Source organism: Myotis daubentonii, chromosome 2 (assembly GCF_963259705.1).
Source record: "Myotis daubentonii chromosome 2, mMyoDau2.1, whole genome shotgun sequence".
NCBI classification, from domain to species: domain Eukaryota; kingdom Metazoa; phylum Chordata; class Mammalia; order Chiroptera; family Vespertilionidae; genus Myotis; species Myotis daubentonii.
In genome coordinates, this window is record NC_081841.1 from 91,359,179 (window position 1) to 91,380,726 (window position 21,548).

Below are 21,548 nucleotides of genomic sequence, written 5' to 3' on the forward strand. Positions count from 1 at the left end.
TATACATAAATACTGAATATTGGAGGGCTGGAGGGCTGGGGGGCAGGGCCCCACAGGTGCACAAATTTTGTGTACTAGGCCTCTAGTTCATCCATAAAAAGGATGAAATAGCACCATTTGCAACAATGTGGATAGACCTTGAGAACATTGTGCTAAGTGAAACAAGTCAGTCAGAGAAAGCTAAGAACCATATGATTTCACTCTTATGTGGGATATAAAACTGAAACTCATGAACATAAACAGCAGTGTGGTGGTTGCCAGAGGGAAGGGGTGGGGGAAGAAAGGGGTCCTAATATAACGTGACAGGAAAAGATTTGACTTTGGGTGGTGGGCACATGGTACAATATACAGATCTTATAACATAGAAACCCACACCTGAAACTTATATGTTCATGTTGGCCAATTGTCACCTCAATTTAACAACAACAACAAAAAAAGGAGCCTCTAGAAATTTTACAACTATTCTAGGAATTTTCGATGGGCCCTGTTTTGTGGCTAGCTAGTTCTTCACATTGACTACATGTATCCTTTCAATAATATTTAAGTGTTTAGGGTATGTTAGGCACTGTTCTAGGGCTATAATGATTAAAGACATAGATAAGATCTCTACTGTCATGGAAAAAAATGAGGGTATTATATTAGAAAATAATAGGGTGTTGATGGGTGGGTGTGGATGAGGTTCCTTGAGATAAGGTGGTCAGGGAAAGTCTGTTCAAGGAGATGATATTAGATGAGTCCTGGAGGATAAGTAGGAGTTAGGCACACCAGGAACTTCATAGAGAGAGGGCCCAATAAGTTCAAAGGACCTAAGATAGGGAGGAGCTTGGTGTGTCCTAGGACCTGGTGGAAGCTGTTTTGTTGTAGCTTCATGAGCAAAGGGGAGAGGATCAGGGGTGGAGGAAAAGGCAGGCTGGGGCTCGATCTTGCTGAACCTTGTAAGCTCTGGACAGGAGTTGTGTGAATTTCAAAAAATAAGAAGCCCCTGAAGGTTTTTAAGTGTGGGGTGGGAGTGGGGAGTCATGATTTGCATAAATAAGAGTCCACTTTGCCTCACAGTTCGATGTCATGCAGTATTAACCAGCAGAGTGCTAGGCTCCTTTGGTAATATTCCCGTGTTCCCGTTTTCCTCTCAAATATAAATGACTTGCAGTCACTTGTCTCTCTTTATTGTTAAAATTTTTTTCTTCAAATGCAATGAACTGTCATCATTAATTTAGCTCTTTGGTGAAAGAATACATGACCAGTCACCTCTGTAATGTTGAGCAGTTCTCCTATTACCTGTGTTTTTGTTTCCTACTATGGATTTTTTCTGTTTATCTTCCAACACACCCATCCTTTGCTACCAGCTTTTACATGCCGCCTCTTCTAATGCTTTTTGTTTTCCTTCCCAGTTTTGAATTGTGATAGAGTTTTTTTTGTGTGTGTGCTCATTTCTTAAACGACCTTTGGGGCATTCTCTCTTGGCCACGCAGATTTCCTGTATAGACCTCAGTTCAATATAACCACCCAACACAGCTCCTTGAACATAGTAGGTACGCAGTGAAGCTTTTTAATACAAACCAATGACCCTTTTGGAGGAAGATCTTCTGGGCTTTGTGATGAACAGGAAGATGAATATGTTATGTTGATGCCCTTAAACCTGTTGTCTAAGAAGGGTCACTTCAGAACCTAAAGTCAGTGTTTGGCATAGAGCCATAATAAGGGAAATGAGTACAGTGTGGAAGGAACTGGGAATATAACTGTGACACTAAATCTAGTCTTCGTTCAGGCTTTTTAATTAGGTGGATTGGATTTTTTTAGGGAGAGAGAGGTATAGTTGTTATCTTTATGGACAGCTGGATGAGAATTTTATTTATATTAAGAAAAGTGATCTGATAATTGGTAATAAGATAACAAAATGAAGGTATAATCTTTCAAAGTCATAATATAGCATGTCTAACAAAACCTAAGTGTCATCTGATTATCTAGAAAGTATAACTTTGTCTTACTTACTATTTGCTATTAATTAGTACTCACTGTGTTAAAGTTAGAAGTTTAACTTACAGAAAATTGTTGTGAAGAAAATGATTTCTTGCAGGTAGAAAGATAACCCCAAATTTTAAGTTTTATTGCTCTATAGAATATTAACTAGTTTTGTATATAATTTAGCAATCTTGTACCAGAATTTAAAAAAAATGCACTATATCAACTTCTTTGCCACCTTGCTGTTTTTATCATGAGTTACATGTCTTTAACATGTGCTCATTATATATTTGTATGCACATTATATAACCTTTTAAAATTGTTTCAACTTTCACATTAAGTAAAGTACTAAGACATGAATGTATATGTCACTATCCAAATTACCTAGTTATGTGCTACCAAAAAATTTCTGAATAGAAATATCATAGATGTCACAATGGGGGGAATTACACACAGAAGTAAAAATGTCACTAATAGAAAACCTGTACTTTAATTAAGAGGTCCTCTGAGGGCATCTGTCCCTACAGTATACACAATTTAATGAATTTTAGGCCAGTCTCAGGGAAGGCTCTCAGTGAACTGGGAATACTGGTCTGTATTCACCATATGCTTTCATGTATGGGGGGAAAAATAAATAAGTAAACTTGAGAGACATTCCACAAATACAAATCTTGCTTCTTTGACCTTAAAAAACACACACAACACAACAGCATGAACACAGTTACAGGAGTTGTTTACCATAAAGACCATTAGCATCAGAAGTCACTAAGTACAGATCACAAAAATTTCACCAGTCACATTTGAAAGTGCAGTGCTGGATGGTGCTTATTTCCTCAAAGTTCCTTTCATACAAAGAAGGCAGGCTGTCTCTAGCTGATGCCTTATAAAGTTCAAGGAAAGTCACTATTAAGCCTACATAGTATGTGTTCTGCCCCATTAAAAACCTAAGAAAAGGCAGATTAATATTGTATTTGAACAGATGACACATTAAGAGAAAAAATGAGGAAATAAAACATTCATTTATTAGTTTTTGGTAAATTGTTACCTTCCCGATCACTGCTTAAAGGAATCCTTGTACAGACTTCAGCCAGGGTTTTACTATAATGCTTTACTTACTTGACTCTAAACCCTTACCCTTGACTATTCCTCTCAGGATTGCTCTGGAACTTCACTCTCCTTTCCAGAGATTTATTCTCCACTGCAACAGTGATTTCATACTGTAGTTATGTAAGGGTGTTTATATACCTTGTTTGCTAGGAATTTTTATGCCTGTTTTGTCAATACCATTCTTAATAGGGCTCCTTTTCACTCCCAGAAGTACCCCTGTTTCTATTATAAATTATATGGTCACCCTACTTTGGCCAGGTGTAGTTAAGACTTATTTACCTAAGTCTTATCGACTTTCTTTGGTCTCTCTGTCCCTTTTTTCCTTCCCAACATGTGGCAGAAGCTCCCCTATCCCCCAAAGGAGAGCCAACAGCCAAATGAGTGTGTTTTCCAATCAATGTTATTGTTATTTTTTTCCTTTTATAAGGAACACCCTTTTTTTATTCATATATTATAATAGCTAGCATTAATTGAACACTCAGTATGTTCCTGATACTGTTCATTATTAGGAATAACTTTGTTTTTTTAAAAAAATATATTTTTATTGATTTCAGAGAGGAAGGGAGAGGGAGAGAGAGATAGAAACATCAATGATGAGAGAGAATCCTTGATGGGCTGCCCCCTGCATGCAACCCGGGCATGTGCCCTGACCAGGAATTGAACCCTGATCTCCTGGTTCATAGGTTGACACTTAACCACTGAGTCATGCCAACCAGGCAGGATTAACTCAATTTTCACAACCACCTTATGTGTCAGTACTAATATTATGTCCACTTTACAAAATTATATAGATAAATAACTTGTCTTGGGTCTAACAATATGGAGCATAGCTTTGAACCCAGTCAGCCTTACTTTAGATTCTATGCTGTTAGCTACCAGTTTATATGTATTGTTTATTCAAGTGTATGTACTTCCTGGACCTAGTATAAGTTGATAGTTAACATCTAGTGGTTTATTTGTCAGCTAGCAACTTAGCAATGTAAAGTTTTATATTAGTTATGTGTCACTATGTAACTAACTAATTATCCCCAAATCTAACATCTTAAAACAGCAAGCACTTACTATCTCACACAGTTTCTCTTGGTCAGAGATTTATTAGTACCTTAGTTAGGTGAATCGCTCTGCCTGGGGTCTCTCATGACATCTCATGTGGTACAGTGACTAGAATTAAGATTTCTGATTGTAGCCGTAACCGGTTTGGCTCAGTGGATAGGGCATCGTCCTGTGGATTAAAAGGTCCCAGGTTTGATTCTGGTCAAGGCCTGTATCTTGGTTGCGGGCACATCCCCAGTAGAGGGTGTGCAGGAGGCAGCTGATCAATGTTTTTCTCATCATTGTTTCTAAGTCTCTATCCCTCTCCCTTCCTCTCTGTAAAAAAATCAATAAAATATATTTTAAAAAAAAGATTTCTGATTGTAATCTAAGTGGCTAGCATTAAGCTTTAGATTCCCAAAGCATCCATTTCAAAGATATCCAAATATGTTTTAATCAACATATTTTTGACTGTATAATACAGCTACTAGCAAAACAACTAGATTAGGGACCGAGGCATCCTACCCCCGCCCATGAACTTCCTTTTTTAGAGAGTCCTGGACCTAGATAACTGACCACTTCAGTGACCCTACTTCCCCCTTCCCACACCCTAATTCCAGCTCATATTCTTTAAATTCATTAATAAAGAGTGGCCCTGTAAAATCCTAGGCAGCTTTCCCCTCTAATCCCAGACCCTAGTAAAGACAAAGCCCCAGGTCCTCACTTCCTTTCTCTGTTTCTCTCCAAGACTTTGCTGTGTGGCCCTCATGGCGCCATGGACCCTCCAGGGCCTGTGAGTAACAAATGTTGCTTTTCAGAGTCCCCCGATGGTTTGCTAAAGTGTGTCCTGTGATCATAATAAGAACCACAAGGGCCCGTCCAACCACAACATTGGCATCAGTTCGGGAAATGTCCACAGGGGTTCCCCACAGTAATACAGGGGCCCCGATAAGTGCCTCAGACATTCCTAGCTGATAGCATCACTGTCAATGGGCTGAGACTGTCACGGCAGCTCACATGGTACTGGTTGTTGGCAGGTCTCACTTTCTTCCCGTTTGGGCCCTTCTGTGAGCTGCGTAAGTGTCCTCCTGGCACGGAAGTTGGCTTTCTGCCAGAGCGAACCATCCTGAAGAGCAAGGTGGAAGCCACAATGTCTTTTATGACTTAGTCTTGGAGGTCACAGTCCTTCGTCATATCAGCAATATCCTATTGGTTACACAGGTCACCTTGGGTGGGTGGGGTGGGAGGGCTACACAGGCCTGTGCAGGAATCACTGGGTCATTTTGCAGGCTGGCTATCACAAATGGGCTAATATGTTTTAAAACAAAGAATTTTTTAAGGCTTGACATTTTAAAACCTAAAACTTAGATTCTTTTACTCACAAACTAACAAAGTTTTTAAAGTATACCCATATCTATTGTTTTGCTTGGTTTCCATCGATAACAGAATATCCTTGCATTTGCTTTAAAATCTATAGTTACGATTAATCTTCTGGTACAGACTGAACTTGGAAGTGCTATCCAAAATGTGTGGCAACCAAGCAGCAGCTTCTGAATACCTGACTCTGAAGAAGGTAGTGGAGAAATAAAAAGTAGAATCACTTCGCCTTCTGAGGGTGAGGTAGAGGGCAGGCAAGTAACTGCCTGCACTGTCCTTGAGGAACCCTCGGGAGCGTCTTTACTTGGCAAGTGTGGGCCATGGCCATTTTCCTGGGACTTTATTTCCACTGAACTCCAGTGGAGACTAAGCAGGGCTTCTGCTGAAGGTTTCCAGGTAGCATTCCAAGTTACAGTTGTCTTTCTAATGCTTCCCACATGCCTGACATGGGAGCTTTAGTCCCCAGCAATCTATTCTCTCTGGTTATGTATAGAAAAAATGGATGACTAAGGTTTGTCTAAAGTATGGGGACCGTTAAGGTAGGGACTTTGGGAGAGCCATGAATCCCCTTTCTCATCCCTCACATCTCTGGTTCTTCCCAGCAGTATTTTGGGTCATCAGACATGTGGCATTAGTGACCTGCAATTTTTCTGTTCCAAGTTTTGAAGGTAGGAGAATATCACTACTAAAAATATGCTAATTTGGGGGACCACTTTTCTTAGCCCCATTTTCATTAGAACTTGAGAATGAGAAAAGAACAATAGGATGTTCTTTATCTAACCTCTTTATTTCTGCAGTAAAGGAAAGATAAGAAGGAGGAGGAAGGGGAGGGAAAATGTGCAGGTGAGTGTCATGTTCTTAGAGATAGTTTTGAAGATTCCTCAGGCTTTGGAGTGGAAAAATGGATTGTAGGTGATTGAGGAGGGAGCAGGGAGATCAGTTAGGAGGCCACGATAGTTGCCCAAGTGAAGGAGGATGTTGGCTTGGACAAGAGTGGAAATGGTGCAGTTAGGAAAGGGTGGTTCAGCTAAGAGTATGTAATGTAGGCAGAGCCCACAGGGGCATGTGCTGGGCCTGAGTAGATATTATGGTTCATTGCTCCTATTATTAGAGTTTAATGATGTGTAGTCACACCCTGCATTTGTTTTTTTGTTAAGAAATTAAGTGTAAGAGTTTATTCTCATTGCTACTATTATTACTGTGGCTGGATTTGCTTCAAAAAGTATATTACTGCCTGGCCAGTGTGCTCAGTGGTTGAGCGTCGACCTATGAACCAGGAGGTCACGGTTTGATTCCTGTCAGGGAACATGCCTGGGTTGCAGGCTTGATCCCCAGTGTGGGAGGTGCAGGGGGCAGCCAATCAATGATTCTCTCTTATCATTGATAGATATTTCTCTCTCTCCCTCTCCCTTCCTCTCTGAAATCAATAAAATATATATATGTTAAAAAGTATATTACCAAATATAGAATAAAAACTGTCCAACCTTATGGGCAAGCAATACAAATATGTGACATTAGAATCTACAATATGGTTCTGAAGATTTATCAGAACATATGTTTAGCAATGAATATGAGATTCCCCTCCTTGATACCCTTATTATGTTATTTATCAAATAGATAATTTGGGGGGCTTGTTATAGAAACTTGACATTTGACCATTTTTAAGGAAATACACAAATATCCAAACCAAGAATTAAATATTTCTCATAGGCTACTAAGAAATACAACTTATAATTTTACTCCTTTCTTTTAGTTAAAATTTTTTTGGTTCTTTAAAGTTGAATAAAATAAGATCATCTCAGTGTTTCCAAGAAATGTAGTGGAAAGTAATATACTTGGCATTATTCAATTTGTTTGATTTGTTATTAATTTGATTTGCATGAAAATGTTATTAATTTTAGATTTGTTAAATTTTAACTTGATACCATTTTATATCAATTTACATTTGGAGCCTCCATTAAGATCTTTGGGGTATATAGTTTAACCTTAAGTGTCGAATCTGATTATAAGAAAGAAAAGTTTGGAACCTTGAGGCTGGAACGGTTCACAGCTGACTCTTATGAAATCAAATAAGTTCTCATAATCATTTGCAGCCATTATTTGTGTGCTTTTGCGGTACCTTATTTCTTCTGAGCTATCCTTACATGTTTCCAGGAATTCAAGGGCTAAGGAACATTGTACTAAGAATTTGAAATAGAAGGCATTTAATTTTGTGGGAGTGTAGAGTGTTTATTAACTTTTACGTTTAAGGATCAGCAAAATGGAGAAGTGTATTGTGTTACACAACATATTTTGTTATAAGTATGTTTACTTTTATTGTACGTGATGTAACCAGAATGGAAAAACACACACAGAAACACTAGTTGTTGATATAATTTGCCTCAGAGGGGCATGGGGAATGGGGAGTATGGCATAAGAAGAGAAAAAAAAAAATCTGTTTACTAATTAGAGTAAAACTACTAGTTAAAAAGAGTTGCATAGATGAATGAATAATAATAATACGTTCACTTAATTTTCCTGAAAATTTACAAACTTCTTTCTTTGTTTAGGTACTAGGTAAAGGAATAAAGTTTCTCTGGTTCATTGGATGAACACTAATTCCATTTATTTTCTCTCTGAAGCTCTTCACCTTTCATTTTAATCACCAGAGGATACTATTTGGCTATTTTGAAATCATTTCTGTTTTCAGCTTGCACTTTGCCCAGTGAGAGCCTTTCCCCATCTCATTCTTCCTGTTCCTTTGCCTCACTGCTCATTTTACGTCTACCTCTTTTCCTATAGCCAAGGAAGGAACTTGTTAACCAGGACTTTCTTACGAACTGACTGAAAAAATCTTTTTGATATGATACATTCATAGTCACCATACCTGGGTCTGATCCCAGAAAAGCAGACAACAGGAAGTACAGGAAAACATACAGCTCATATTTGGAAGGGTCTTTGTTCCTTCAACACAGATAGAAGTGGACAAAGGAGAATGAGAGAACAACAAAGGCTGTTGTTGATTTGATCTCCAGGAATGGAAAGTGTTGCTTGTCTACTTTTTCCAAAATAAACTTTGATCCAGAGTTGACTGCCCTGTTAGTTACTTCCTTCTGATGCTGAGGAGTGGCAGCTACCCTTGTTAGGTTTTCAAGGTCAGTCTGCTAAATCGTAGATACACTGGACTAACCCATCCCCAAAAGAAGTGGAAAATACTAGTCACTTGCCAATCTGGGTCCCAAGGTAAAAACAACACAAGGGTATGAAGAGGATATTTAGTTGAAATGAAAAAAAGATGGAAAAGATGATAGGGAAAGCTGCAGAAATGTTGGACAAAAATTTGTTAGGATAAAACCATCACCTTACTAATCTCTGTGTCATTAATCAATTATAAATAAAATTTTTCTAATATTCATGTTCCGTCTAGACTCACTTCTTTTCCTATCTCTTATGATTTATTTCCCATTTTCCCCTCTCCTCTGTTTTCTCTTTCTTCTTTGCTTTCTCTCCTGATTCTCTTTTTTTTTGTTGTTCTTTTGTAATCTTCACCCAAGGATATGTTTTTATTGATTTTGGGAAGAGGAAGGGGGGTGGAGAGGGAGAGAAAGAGAAAGAGGAAGGGGGTGGGGAGGAAGGGAGGGAGGAATTTGAGGGAGAGTGGGAGAGAGAGAGAGAGAGAGAGAGAGAGAGAGAGAGAGAGAGAGAGAGAGAGAGAGAGAGAGAGAGAGAGAGAGAGAGAGAGAGAGAGAGAGAGAGAGAGAGAGAGAGAGAGAGAGAGAGAGAGAGAGAGAGAGAGAGAGAGACCTACTTTTTGGCTTTTTTGGTGTACGGGGCAAGGCTCCAACCAACTGAGCCACCAGCCAGGGCTGTTGTTTTTATGAGCTAAATGTGGTACTGTGGTGATCAGAGATGATTAAGTACAAATTTAGCTTGGTTTGTGATGAATTCACAAGGAAATAACTGTCATATAGCACTCCATGAGAATATTACTAGAGGTAGAAAACAAAATTCCATGGGGGTTCTGGGAAAAATGACTTCATTTGATGTAGAGACCAAGAATTAGACATGACTTTTTGCACTCCTTCATTCATCCCCACTTGCCAGCCATTCTCCCATGAACTGAGGGGACAGTTGAACAATGGTTATAATGCAGGTGTGGTCACCACCTCCCAGGAGCTTGTACGCCAATGGAGAGACAGGAAACAAGCAAGTAAATAGTACATAGTTACAGGTTGTAAAAGGGTTAGGAAGGAAGGGGTTTCTCTCTGCTGTGGCAGAGAGGTAAGGGGGAAGCTGCCTTTCTAGAGCAGGCTGGGAGGGCACCTCGAGGAGGGCTATTTCAGGAGACACCTGAAGGATTAGAGCAGTGGTTCTCAACCTCTGGCCCTTTAAATACAGTTCCTTATGTTGTGACCCCCAACCATAAAATTATTTTCATTGCTACTTCATAACTGTAATTTTGCTACTGTTATGAATCATAATGTAAATATCTGATATGCAGGATGGTCTTAGGCGACCCCTATGAAAGAGTCGTTCGACCGCAAAAGGAGTTGCGACCCACAGGTTGAGAACCGCTGGATTAGAGGAAGCCAGTTTTGGGGAGAGCCAAGAGAAGAGTTTCCTGGTAAGAGGGAATGGTAGGTGCAAAAGCCCTGAGCTGCAGAGTGGGACACTCTGCCTAAGTGGCAGGAGGTGGGGATTGGTGGAGCTAGCACGATAGGAGTGTCTAGGATAAGATCCAAGAGGGAGGTAGGCCTGGAACCATAAAGATTTGGGGTTGTGTTTTAAGTGCAGTAGGAAGACCTTGAAGTGGAGTGTCTTGCTGGAATTTTAGTTGTAGAAGTCCAAACTTTTTGATGAATAGAGAGTACATTTTATGGAGCCAGAGCAGAAGCATGGAAATCACAATAAAATCTCTATACTATAGGCGAAAATGGAGTATTAGGAACTTGAGTTATAAAACGGGATTAGGAATCCTATCTAATAAAAGAGAAACATGGTAATTAGCTGTACCTCCGCTACCCTTCCATTGGCTAATCAGGGCGATATGCAAATTAACTGCCAGCCAAGATGGCGGCCGGCAGCCAGGCAGCTTGAAGCGAACATGAGGCTTGCTTGCTTCAGTGACAGAGCACTCCAGCATTCCCCGCCTGCCGCTGACGGCCTCTGAGCTTTCAGATTGAAACATTGTTACAAATATAGAAGCTAAACAAAACCCCAGAAACCTGCTTTCAGCCAGCCAGGATCTCAGAGCTGGAGTTGAAACAGAGTTTTGATTATAGAACACAAACAAACCAGATACCTGCTTTCAGCAGCGGAGGCCTAAGAACTGGAGCCAAGCCTCAGAGCTAAAGCTGGCCAGAATAAAAAAAGAAAAAGAAAAAAAGAGCGGTTGGGAGCTTCAGTCACCCGCCAGCCTGAAAACAGCCCTCAGCCCCTCACCCAGATTGGCCAGGCACCCCAGTGGGGACCCCCACCCTGAAGGGTCTGTGACCAGCTGCAAACAGCCATCATCCCCTCACCCAGGCTGGCCAGGCACCCCAGTGGGGACCCCCACCCTGATCCAGCACACCCTTCAGGGCAAACCAGCTGGCCCCCACCCGTGCACCAGGCCTCTACCCTATATAGTAAAAGGGTAATATACCTCCCAGCACTGGGATCAGCAGAGCCGCAGGCCCTCCCGGCACCGGGATCAGCGTGACAGGGAGCAGCGCCCAAACCCCCTGATCGCCCTGCGGCTCTGTGTATGACAGGGGGCGGGGCCACACCTCCCTATCCGCCCTGCTCTGTTCGTGACAGGGGAAGGCGCCCCAACCCCCTGATAAGCCCTGCTCTGTGCCTGATAGGGGGTGCTCCCCAACCCCCTGATCACCCTGCGGCTCTGTGTATGACAGGGTGCAGCGCCCCAACCCCCTGATCGGACCTGCTCTGTGTGTGACAGGGTGCGGCGCCCCAACCCCCTGATCGGCCCTGCTTTGTGTGTGACAGGGGGCGATGACCCAACCTCCCAACCGGCCCTACCCTGAGCGTGACTGAAGGTGGCATCGCAACCTCCCGATCCGCCCTGGTCTGTGCATGACAGGGGGCAGCGCCCCAACACCCCAATCAGCCCTGCTCTGAGCCAGACCAGGGCCTGCACCTAGGGATTGGGCCTGCCCTCTGCCACCCGGGAGCAGGCCTAAGCCAGCAGGTTGTTATCTCCCGAGGGGTCCCAGACTGCGAGAGGGCACAGGCCGGGCTGAGGGACCCCCCCTTCCCCCCGAGAGCATAAATTTTTGTGCCCCGGGCCTCTAGTTGTGTTATAAAACGTGGTGACATTTTATTTGGGCTTCTAAGAATGGTTGGAATTTTGACAAGCAGAGATTTAGAGAGAAGATCATTCTAGAGCAAGAAGCAGGATGTCAAAGTACGGATGCAGGGTGAGAGGTATGTGGCAAGATTAGGAAAGGGCCGTCCTACTTAGTATGACTGGAGAGAAGGGTGTATGTAAGGGGAGAAACATGTACCTTTTTGGTTTATAATATAAGGTCTTGAATGCCAGACTACATTTTTGGGAGTTTGGCTAATATATATAGAAGGTTCGTTGCTTATTTTATTTAGGCATGTTTTATCTATAATAATAAAAGCATAATATGCTAATTAGACCAGACAGCTGAGCAACCTTCCGGATGTCATTCCGATGAAGCTGCAGTGGTGGGGGCCGAGGCAGAGGTGGTTAGGGGCAATCAGGCAGGCAGGCAGGCGAGTGGCTAGGGGTGATCAGGTAGGCAGGCAGAGTGGTTAGAAATGATCAGGAAGGCAGGCAGAGTGGTTAGGGGTGATGAACCGTCAGGCAGCTCAGAAGCAGAAAACGGAATTTTTAAGGATTTCAGAAAGGTTAGTGGGCAGAGTGTGAGGGGCCAGCCAGAGTTGAGATATGACACTGAAGACATTTGCATGCCTCAGATTTGGAAGGGTCTTGTAAACCACATTACGGATTTAGGACTTTTTCCTTGTGAGTTAATCAAGGGATCAGACATGATCAGGTTTTTGGCTTAAGAACAATCTCTCTGGCTGCACTGTGAACAGTGACTTGGAAGTGACAAAACTGGAAGTAGGGAGACCTGTTTGAAGGTTATTACAGCAATCCCAGTGAGTGGTGATCATTGCAGTGGGCATGAGGGAAGTGAGAGAATTCTAGAAATGTTTAGGGATGGAAAAGAACAAGGCCTGATGTTGAGGAAGAGGGAGTTGGAGGACTCAAGAGTGACTCTGGCCAGGCCATAGTGGCTCAGTGATTGAGTGTCGACCTATGAACCAGGAGGTCACGGTTCAATTCCTGGTTGGGGTACGTGCTCAGGTTGTGGGCTTAATCCCCAGTGGGGTGTGTGCAGGAGGCAGCTGATCAATGATTCTCTCTCTCATCGTTGATGTTTCTATCTCTCTTCCTCACCCTCTTTCTCTCTGAAATCAATAAAAATATATATTTTTTAAAAAGAGTGACTTTGGAGCTTCTGGTTTGTATAACTGGTTGGATCGTGTTCTTAGTTGATGAGCAGCATAGAGAGGGGGCATTTCTTAGTCCTTCTTTTATTACTGGATTTTAATAAAATAAAACCATCTCAGAGTTTTAAATACCACATTTCTTCATGCTCTTTCCCTTTTTCTTCTTAATTTTTCATGGGAGAAGGGTTTAAGAGTCTTGGTTGTTCAGGAAATTCACTTTCCTGCTAAGAAAGAGTCTGTGGTATGCTAAAAACAGTTTTCTTCCTAACTAGAATACTTTGTGGTATTTAGTAATTATTATTATTATTATTATCATTATCATCATCATCTATAGGGAGTGGGATGGAAATCATTATAGTATGTAAAAATTAATCTTATCTTTCCTAATCATTTTTTGTTTCAAATTTTATGTGTAAGGGAATTATCTTTATGGAATTCAACCTTCTGTGAATTCGGTAAAGAAGATAACTATCTCATATAAATGAAAGGCATATATCCAATTTTGAATTATTTGGGAAAGAAATCCCCATGGAGAAATGTACTTAAGGGTTTAATAAATTTCCTCAATTCAGAAACTTAGATAAGGCTAAATGGATTTTAAATCTTGAGTGTGGTTATAAATTGAAAATGAAAGGTATAGTCTAGTCAGTGATGGCGAACCTATGACACACATGTCAGAGGTGACACGCGAACTCATTTTTTTTGGTTGATTTTTCTTTGTTAAATGGCATTTAAATATATAAAATAAATATCAAAAATATAAATCTTTGTTTTACTATGGCTGCAAATATCAAAAAATTTCTATATGTGACACGGCACCAGAGTTAAGTTAGGGTTTTTCAAAATGCTGACATGCCGAGCTCAAAAGGTTCACCATCACTAGTCTAGGTCCAACCCAGAGAGCATAAAAGGCTCAATATTTTCTGAAATTATCAATGTTTAGATTGTGAGCTTGATATGCTTGTAGATAAACATTTTAGCACAAATTGCCTATTGCATGGAATAAAGGTTTTTCATACATATATATATATATATACATCAATGATGAGAGAGAATCATCGACTGCCTCCTACATGCTCCCCATGGGGATTGAGCCTGCAACCTGGGCGTATACTCTGACTGGGAATCGAACTGTGACCTCCTAGTTCATTGGTCAGCAAACTGCGGCCCCTTGAGTGTGGCTCTTCCACAAAATACCATGTGCAGGCATGCACGTACAGTGCGATTGAAACTTCATGGCCACACTCAAGGGGCCAAAGAGCCACATGTGGCTCGCAAGCCGCATTTTGCCGACCACTGTCTTAGTTCATAGGTTGATGCTGAGCCACACCAGCCGGGCATAAAGGGCTTTTTGTACAGTTATTCAAGAGGTCAAGTGGGACTCAGTGGTGTTCTTTTTTGCTTTTAATGAAGGTGTTTTTTTTTTAAATATATTTTATTGATTTTTTACAGAGAGGAAGGGAGAGAGATAGAGAGTTAGAAACATCGATGAGAGAGAAACATCGATCAGCTGCCTCCTGCACATCTCCTACTGGGGATATGCCCGCAACCCAGGTACATGCCCTTGACCGGAATCGAACCTGGGACCTTTCAGTCCGCAGGCCGACGCTCTATCCACTGAGCCAAACCGGTTTCGGCAATGAAGGTTTTAATTAATAATAAAAGTAATAATAACAATGACTTATATTTGTATAGCATTTTTTAGTTTATACTGTTGTTAAAAGTACATGACCCATTTAGCCCTCTGTGAAGGAGACAGGGCAATATTATCTCCATTTAGGAATCAGGAAACCGGGATCCAAGAAGTGCACCTCAGGTCATCTGATTCCTGGAACAGTATTTTTTCAAGCAAATACCAATGTTCTCTGTGCCTAACAGTGGTATGGCAGTGTGGCTGTGTTGCGGAGAGGGTGAGCCTCTTTAGGGAGGGTGAGGGAGTGAAGGGTCTCCTGTTTGTTCTCTCCTAGGATTATGTTAGAGATCTGCAATATAAAAAGCACAGCTCAGATCACACATGAGAATGGAAAAAGGAAGATGTGGACTAAGCATGATCAGCTATTATTTTTTTCCAGTATAATTTATTTGTTCTTTGTTTCCTTATCTCCCTCTGGCATTCTTTAGGGAAAGCATTAATTAGTACTATAGATTTAAGGAAAAAAAATTAAAATACCTTACATTGAGAATGTTTTATTTATTAACTTCTTTTCTGTGAATTGGTAAAGACTGCGTGCATGATTTTAGCCAGTTATCTTAGTCCAGTTACATAATTTCAACCAGTTTGAGGCATAGTTTGAGAACCACTAACAAATATTTTTAAAGTGATTGAAATGAAATTTCTTGAAAAGATAATTTATTGCCTTCTGAGGAACATTTGTGTAGATTTTTAAATTATTTGTATTCAAATTTTCTCACAGGAAATTTCAAATTCCTGCCCATTATACTTGTCTTCCTTCATCTTCTGACAGCTTAAAAAAGCATTGTTACTAGGTCTCTGGTAATTTTTGACTCTTTTATCCTAAGATTTCCTTAGGGAATCTTAAGATTCTGGGGCCAAGCTTATTGCCAGGCTGTGTCTTGTCCTCACCCCTCCCATGTGCACTTGAGAAGAATGTGTATTCTGTTCTATTGGATTGAATGTTCTTTTATGTCTGCTAGGTCAGTCTGGTCTAATGTGTAGTTTAAGTCCAGTGTTGTCTTATTGATATTTTGTCTGGATGGTTGGTCATACTGTTGAAAGTGGGCCCTGGCTGGTGCTCTGATGTTGGGTGCATAAATATTCACAATTGTCATACCCTTTCTTTTGTTTTTTGTTTTTTTTTTTTAAATTAAATCTTTATTGTTCAGATTATTATAGTTGTTCCTCTTTTTTTAGCAACTGTCATACCCTTTTGATGAATGATCCCTTTGTCATTATATGGTGAACTTCTTTGTATCTTTTATTTTTTCTGTTCATCAGATTATTTATTCACTTGATTTTTAGATTCACTTGTTGATAGATGTGTATTTCTTGTTCATAATTTGTATCTTTACCTTTTTCTTCTTCTTCCTCTTTTTAAAGGATACCTTTCAGCATTTCATATAATACTGGTTTGGTGGTGGTGAACTCCTTTAGCTTTTTCTTATCTGTGACGCTCTTTATCTGACCTTCAATTCTGAATGATAGCTTTGCTGGATAAAGTAATCTTGGTTGTAGGTTCTTGGCATTCATCACTTTGAATATTTCTTGCCACTCCCTTCTGGCCTGCAAAGTTTCTGTTGAGAAATCAGCTGACAGTCGTATGGGTACTCCCTTGTAGGTAACTGACTTTCTTTCTCTTGCTGCTTTTAAGATTCTCTCTTTGTCTTTTGCTCTTGGCATTTTAATTATGATGTGTTTTGGTGTGGTCCTCTTTGGATTCCTTTTGTTTGGGGTTCTCTGCACTTCCTGGACTTGTAAGTCTATTTCTTTGACCAGGTATGGGAAGTTTTCTGTCATTATTTCTCCAAATAGATTTTCAATATCTTGCTCTCTCTCTTCTTCTGGCACCCCTATAATTCGGATGTTGGTATGCTTGAAGCTGTCCCAGAGGTTCCTTACACTATCTTCGTATTTTCAGATTCTTTTTTCATTTTGCTTTTCCGGTTGGGTGTTTTTTGCTTCTTTGTATTTCAAATCTTTCACTTGATTCTTGCGACCCTCTGGTCTGCTGTTGGGAGTCTGTATAATATTCTTTACTTCAGTCAGTGTATGCTTAATTTCTAGTTGATCCTTTATCACAACCTCGAGGGTCTCATTAGATTTCTTCGTGGTCTCATTAAGTTTATTGGAGGTTTCTAGAAAATTCTTGAAAAACCTTAACAGTGTGGTTTTGAACTCTATATCCAGTAGTTTGCTTTTCTCCATTTCTGTCATTTGTGTCCTATTTCTTTGTCTTCGCATTTTTTATGCTTCCCTGTGTTGATGAAGTGGTTTTCTGTGCTAAGTGTCCTCTAGGGCCCAGTGGTTCAGCCTCCCCAATTACCTGAGGAGGACACACTTGGTGCACCCCCTTGTGGTCTTTGTGCATAGTCTTGTTGTAGTTAAGCCTTGATTGTTGTAGGTAACACTGGGAGGGATTGACCTCCAGGCCAATTGGCTGTGAGAATCAGCTGTGTCTGCAGTGGGAGAACTTCTGTGCTGGAGACATCCCTCCAGGGCAAGACTTGCTTCAATGGGGCTTTGGTGCTCACTGAGTCTGCCCCCTGAGTGTGTCCTTTATGGATCCAAGGAGCTGCAAATCAGATGGTCCCACTCTGACCACCAGGCACACTGGCTCCTGGATCTCTAAGGAGGTGCTAATCTAGCCTCTGCCTGAGGCTATCCAGCAAAAGCCTCCGTGCAGGGCTTGGGCAGGGCGGGCCCCACGGGATCAACAGTTTGGGGCTAGCAGTTATGGCTGCCCTCAGAGGCCCCGCTTCTCAGTGTCGTGGCATTTGCTTCAAGAACCTCCGAGATAAAGCTGCCCTTGAATTCCGACCGATGCCAGACAGTCCCGCTTCTCCCGTCTGAGTCTGAGTCCCCAGAGATTCGCCCGGAGCTGGAGCTCAGAGCCTGAGACTCCCTCCTGATTGAAAAAGATAACCGCTCCCTCAGCCACCAGCCCGCTCCGTGTGCGCCTCTGTACCTCTGTATTTTACTTCCGCACTGCGCCTCCTCTGAGTCTTGTTATGCTTTTCTCTTTACTTCTAGTTGTAGAATTTCCACTCAGCCAGCCTTCCTGTGGTTCTGGATGATGTCCGTTCCGTCTCTTAGTTGTATTTTTGAAGTGGTTGTATGAGGAAGCAAACTCCGGTGTTTACCTATGCCGCCATCTTGGTTTCTCCCTCCCTTCTTTGTCTCTTATACTTTTTGGCTTAAAGTTTATTTTGTCTAATATAATTATAATTATGGCTACTTTACTTTCTTTTGGTTTCTATTTGCATGAACTAGCTTTTTCTTAACCCAATACTTATCTATTTATGTCCTTAAAGCTAAAGTGAGTCTCTTATAGGTAGCATATGATTCAGCATATGATTCAGTCTTTTTGTTTTGTTTTATTTTTTGTTAATCCTCACCTGAGGATATTTTTTCCATTGTGTTTCAGAGAGAGTATAAGGGAGGGATAGGAGACACAGAGAGAGAAACATCAATGCAGAAGAGATACATCAATTGGTTGCCTTCCGAACACTCCCCTACTAGGAGTAGGGAGTGAATCTGCAACCAAGGAACGTGCGCTTGCCTGAGAATTGAACCCATGACCATTGATATGCAGGGTGACATTCTAACCACTTAGCAACACCAGCCAGGGTGTTTTTGTTTGTTTGTTTTTGTTTTTTATCTATTTGGCCACTCTGTGTCTTTTGTTTGGATAATTCAGGCAATTTACATTATGGACTTGCTATTATAGATATATATGGACTTACTATTGCCATTTTATTAATTGTCTTCTGGCTGTTTTATAGTTTCATTTTTCCTCTCTTGCTTTCTTTCTTTGTGATTTGATGATTTTCTGTTGTGGTATGCTTAGATTTCTTTATCTTTTGTGTATCTACTGTAGGCTTTTGCTTTGTGGTTACCATGAGACTTTTATAAAACATCTTATCCTATCTAATAATAGACAAATAGGGTAATTAACCATACCTCCGACACGCTTTCCATTGGCTAATCAGGGCGATATGCAAATTAACTGCCAACCTAGACGGCGGCCGGCAGCGAGGCAGCTGAAGCGAACAGGAGGCTTGCTTGCTCCAGTGATGGAGGAAGCCAAGGTTCCCCGCCTGCCGCGGCTGGGCTCTGATCTGCACTCTAAGAAACAATGTTGCAATTATAGAAGCTAAACAAACCCAGATACCTGCTTTCAGCAGCGGAGGCCTCAGAGCTGGAGCTGTAACAGTGTTTCAATTATAGAAGCCAAACAAACCCAGATACCTGCTTTCAGCAGCTGAGGTCTCAGAGCTCGAGCTGGGCCTCAGAGCTAAAGCTGGCTCTCAGCTCCAGTGACAGCCATAGAAGGTAAATAAGTCCCAGAATAAAAAAAAAAGAAAAAAAGGAGAGGTTGGGAGCTTCAGTCACCTGCCAGCCTGAAAACGGCCCTCAGCCCCTCACCCAGACTGGCCAGGCATCCCAATGGGGACCCCCACCCTGAAGGGGGTGTGACCAGCTGCAAACAGCCATCATCCCCTCATTCAGGCTGGCCAGGCACCTAAGTGGGACCCCCACCCTGATCCAGGACACCCTTCAGGGCAAACCAACTGGCCCCCACCCGTGCACCAGGCCTCTATCCTATATAGTAAAAGGGTAATATGCAAACTGACCCTAACAGCAGAAGGACTGGGAATGACTGGTCACTATGACACACACTGACCACCAGGGGGCAGATGCTCAATGCAGGAGCTGCCCTCTGGTGGTCAGGGCGCTCCCACATGGAGGAGCTCTGCTCAGCCACAAGCCAGGCTGATGGCTGCCAGTACAGCAGTAGTGGTGGGAGCCTCTCCTGCCTCCTCAGCAGCGCGTAGGATGTCCGATTGCAGTTTAGGCCTGCTCCCCGCTGGCAAGTGGACATCTCCTGAGGGCTGCCGGGCTGCCAGAGGGATGTCTGATTGCCATCTTAGACCCAATCCCCTGGGGAGCAGGCCTAAGCCAGCATGTGGTCATTCTCTGAGGGGTCCCAGACTGTGACAGGGCACAGGCCGGGCTGAGTGCCCCCCCCCCCAAGTGTACAAATTTTTGTGCACCAGGCCTCTAGTATTTATTATAACAGTCTATTTTAAGCTGATAACAACTTAACTTCACATGCATACAAAAGCTCTATATTTCTACACTCCTTCTTTCCCCATATTTTATGTTTTTGATGTTACCTATTTTTATATTATGTCTCCATTAATAAATTATTTTACTTATAGTTACCTTTAATACTTTTTTTTGTCTTTTGACTTTTACACTAGAGTTATAAGTGACTTATCCACCATTACATCAGAGTATTCTGAATGTAACTATATATTTACCTTTATCAGTGAGTTTTATACTTTCATATGTTTTCCTGTTATTAATTGGCATCCTTTTATTTCAACTTGAAGAACACACTTTAATATTTCTTTTATGGCCAGTCTAGTGATGATGAACTCCGTCAGCTTTTGTAGATCTGAAGAATTTTTTTATTTCTCCTTCAATTCCAAACGATAGCTTTGCTGGGTTGGGTCTTTTTAGCTGGCATTTTTTTCTTTCAGCACTTCGAATATATCATTCTACTCCCACTGGCCTGCAAAGTTTCTGTTGCTACATGTGTTGATAATCTTATGGGGGTTCTCTTGTATGTAACAAGTTGCTCTTCTCTTGCTGCTTTTAAGATTCTTTGTCTTTAATTTTTGATAGTTGAATTATTATGTGTCTCTGTATAGTCTTTTTGGATTCATCTTACTTGGTCCTTTGAGGTTTCTTGCATCTGGATGTCTATCCCCACTCCTCTCCCCTCCAGATTAGGGAAGAATGAAAGCCCTAATGGCTATCAAGCTTTGTGATTCCCGGGCTGTCTAGCAAGTCAACCATAAAAGTTGGGGCATTAGATGTATGGCGGAGTTCCTTCCAGGGAGATACTAATGACTTGATTTTATTGTTGGAGTGAGCCAGAGGGAGAAGGAGGTGGAAGTTCCTACTGGCTCTTTTGGGAGGATTGCAGTCAGCCCCTATATGTATGCTAATTAGAAGCCAAATCCTCAGGCAGCATCTTATGGAGTATGCAGTTAAACCCTTTGCAGTAATAACTAGGAGATTTGCATTCTTGCCTGCTTCCACTGCACTAAGCCTTGAGGGTATAGTTGCAGTGAGTACTCATTTGTGTCTGTTAAGAACTGCTTCTTTGTTTGATATAGTCCTGTGAGACTCATGAATGCAAGCTCTATTGGCTATCAGAACTAGGCAATCTGGAGGCCATCTCTCAGGTGGCAGCTACAAAAGCTGGGGTGGCAGACATGTGTATAAGCTCCTTCCAGACAGATGATAGTGACCTAGTTTTGTTGTTGGAGCAGGCCAGAGGGAGAAGGTGGGGGAAGTGCCTGCCAGCTCCCCAAGGCTCCGGGATGGGATGGATCCCAGCCAGCCCTTAGATGCCTGCCAAATTAGAAGTTGGACCTTCAGGCAGCAGCTTGTAAAGTATGCACTCAAACCCCTTCTAGGTAAAGACTGAAAGATGGCAGTTTTTACCTGCTTCCTCTGTGCTGAGCCCTTGAGGGATAGCCTTGGCAAGTGCTCATGTTAAGAACTGGTTCTTGCCGAAACCGGTTTGGCTCAGTGGATAGAGCATCGGCCTGCGGGGGGTCCCGGGTTCGATTCCAGTCAAGGGCATGTACCTGAGTTGTGGGCACATCCCCAGTGGGAGATGTGCAGGGGGCGGCTGATCGATGTTTCTAACTCTCTATCTCTCTCCCTTCCTCTGTAAAAAAAATCAATAAAATATATTTTTAAAAAAAAAGAAAAAAAAAAAAGAACTGGTTCTTTGCTAGTCTTATGGGCCTCATGGACACAAGCCCCGCTGGCTTTTAGAGCTTGGGTTTTGGGGGCCTGCCCCTTCAGTGGGAGTCTTAAAAGTTGGGCACTAGATGTGCGGTCCAAA

At 41.8% G+C, this 21,548-nt stretch overlaps 1 protein-coding gene across 1 annotated transcript in view; it reads left to right on the forward strand.

The window, feature by feature from the left end:
- The window catches only part of CRADD (CASP2 and RIPK1 domain containing adaptor with death domain), a 211,513-nt gene that overhangs the window by 70,479 nt on the left and 119,486 nt on the right, over window positions 1-21,548 (forward strand). The gene's annotated exons all lie outside the window — the stretch shown is intronic.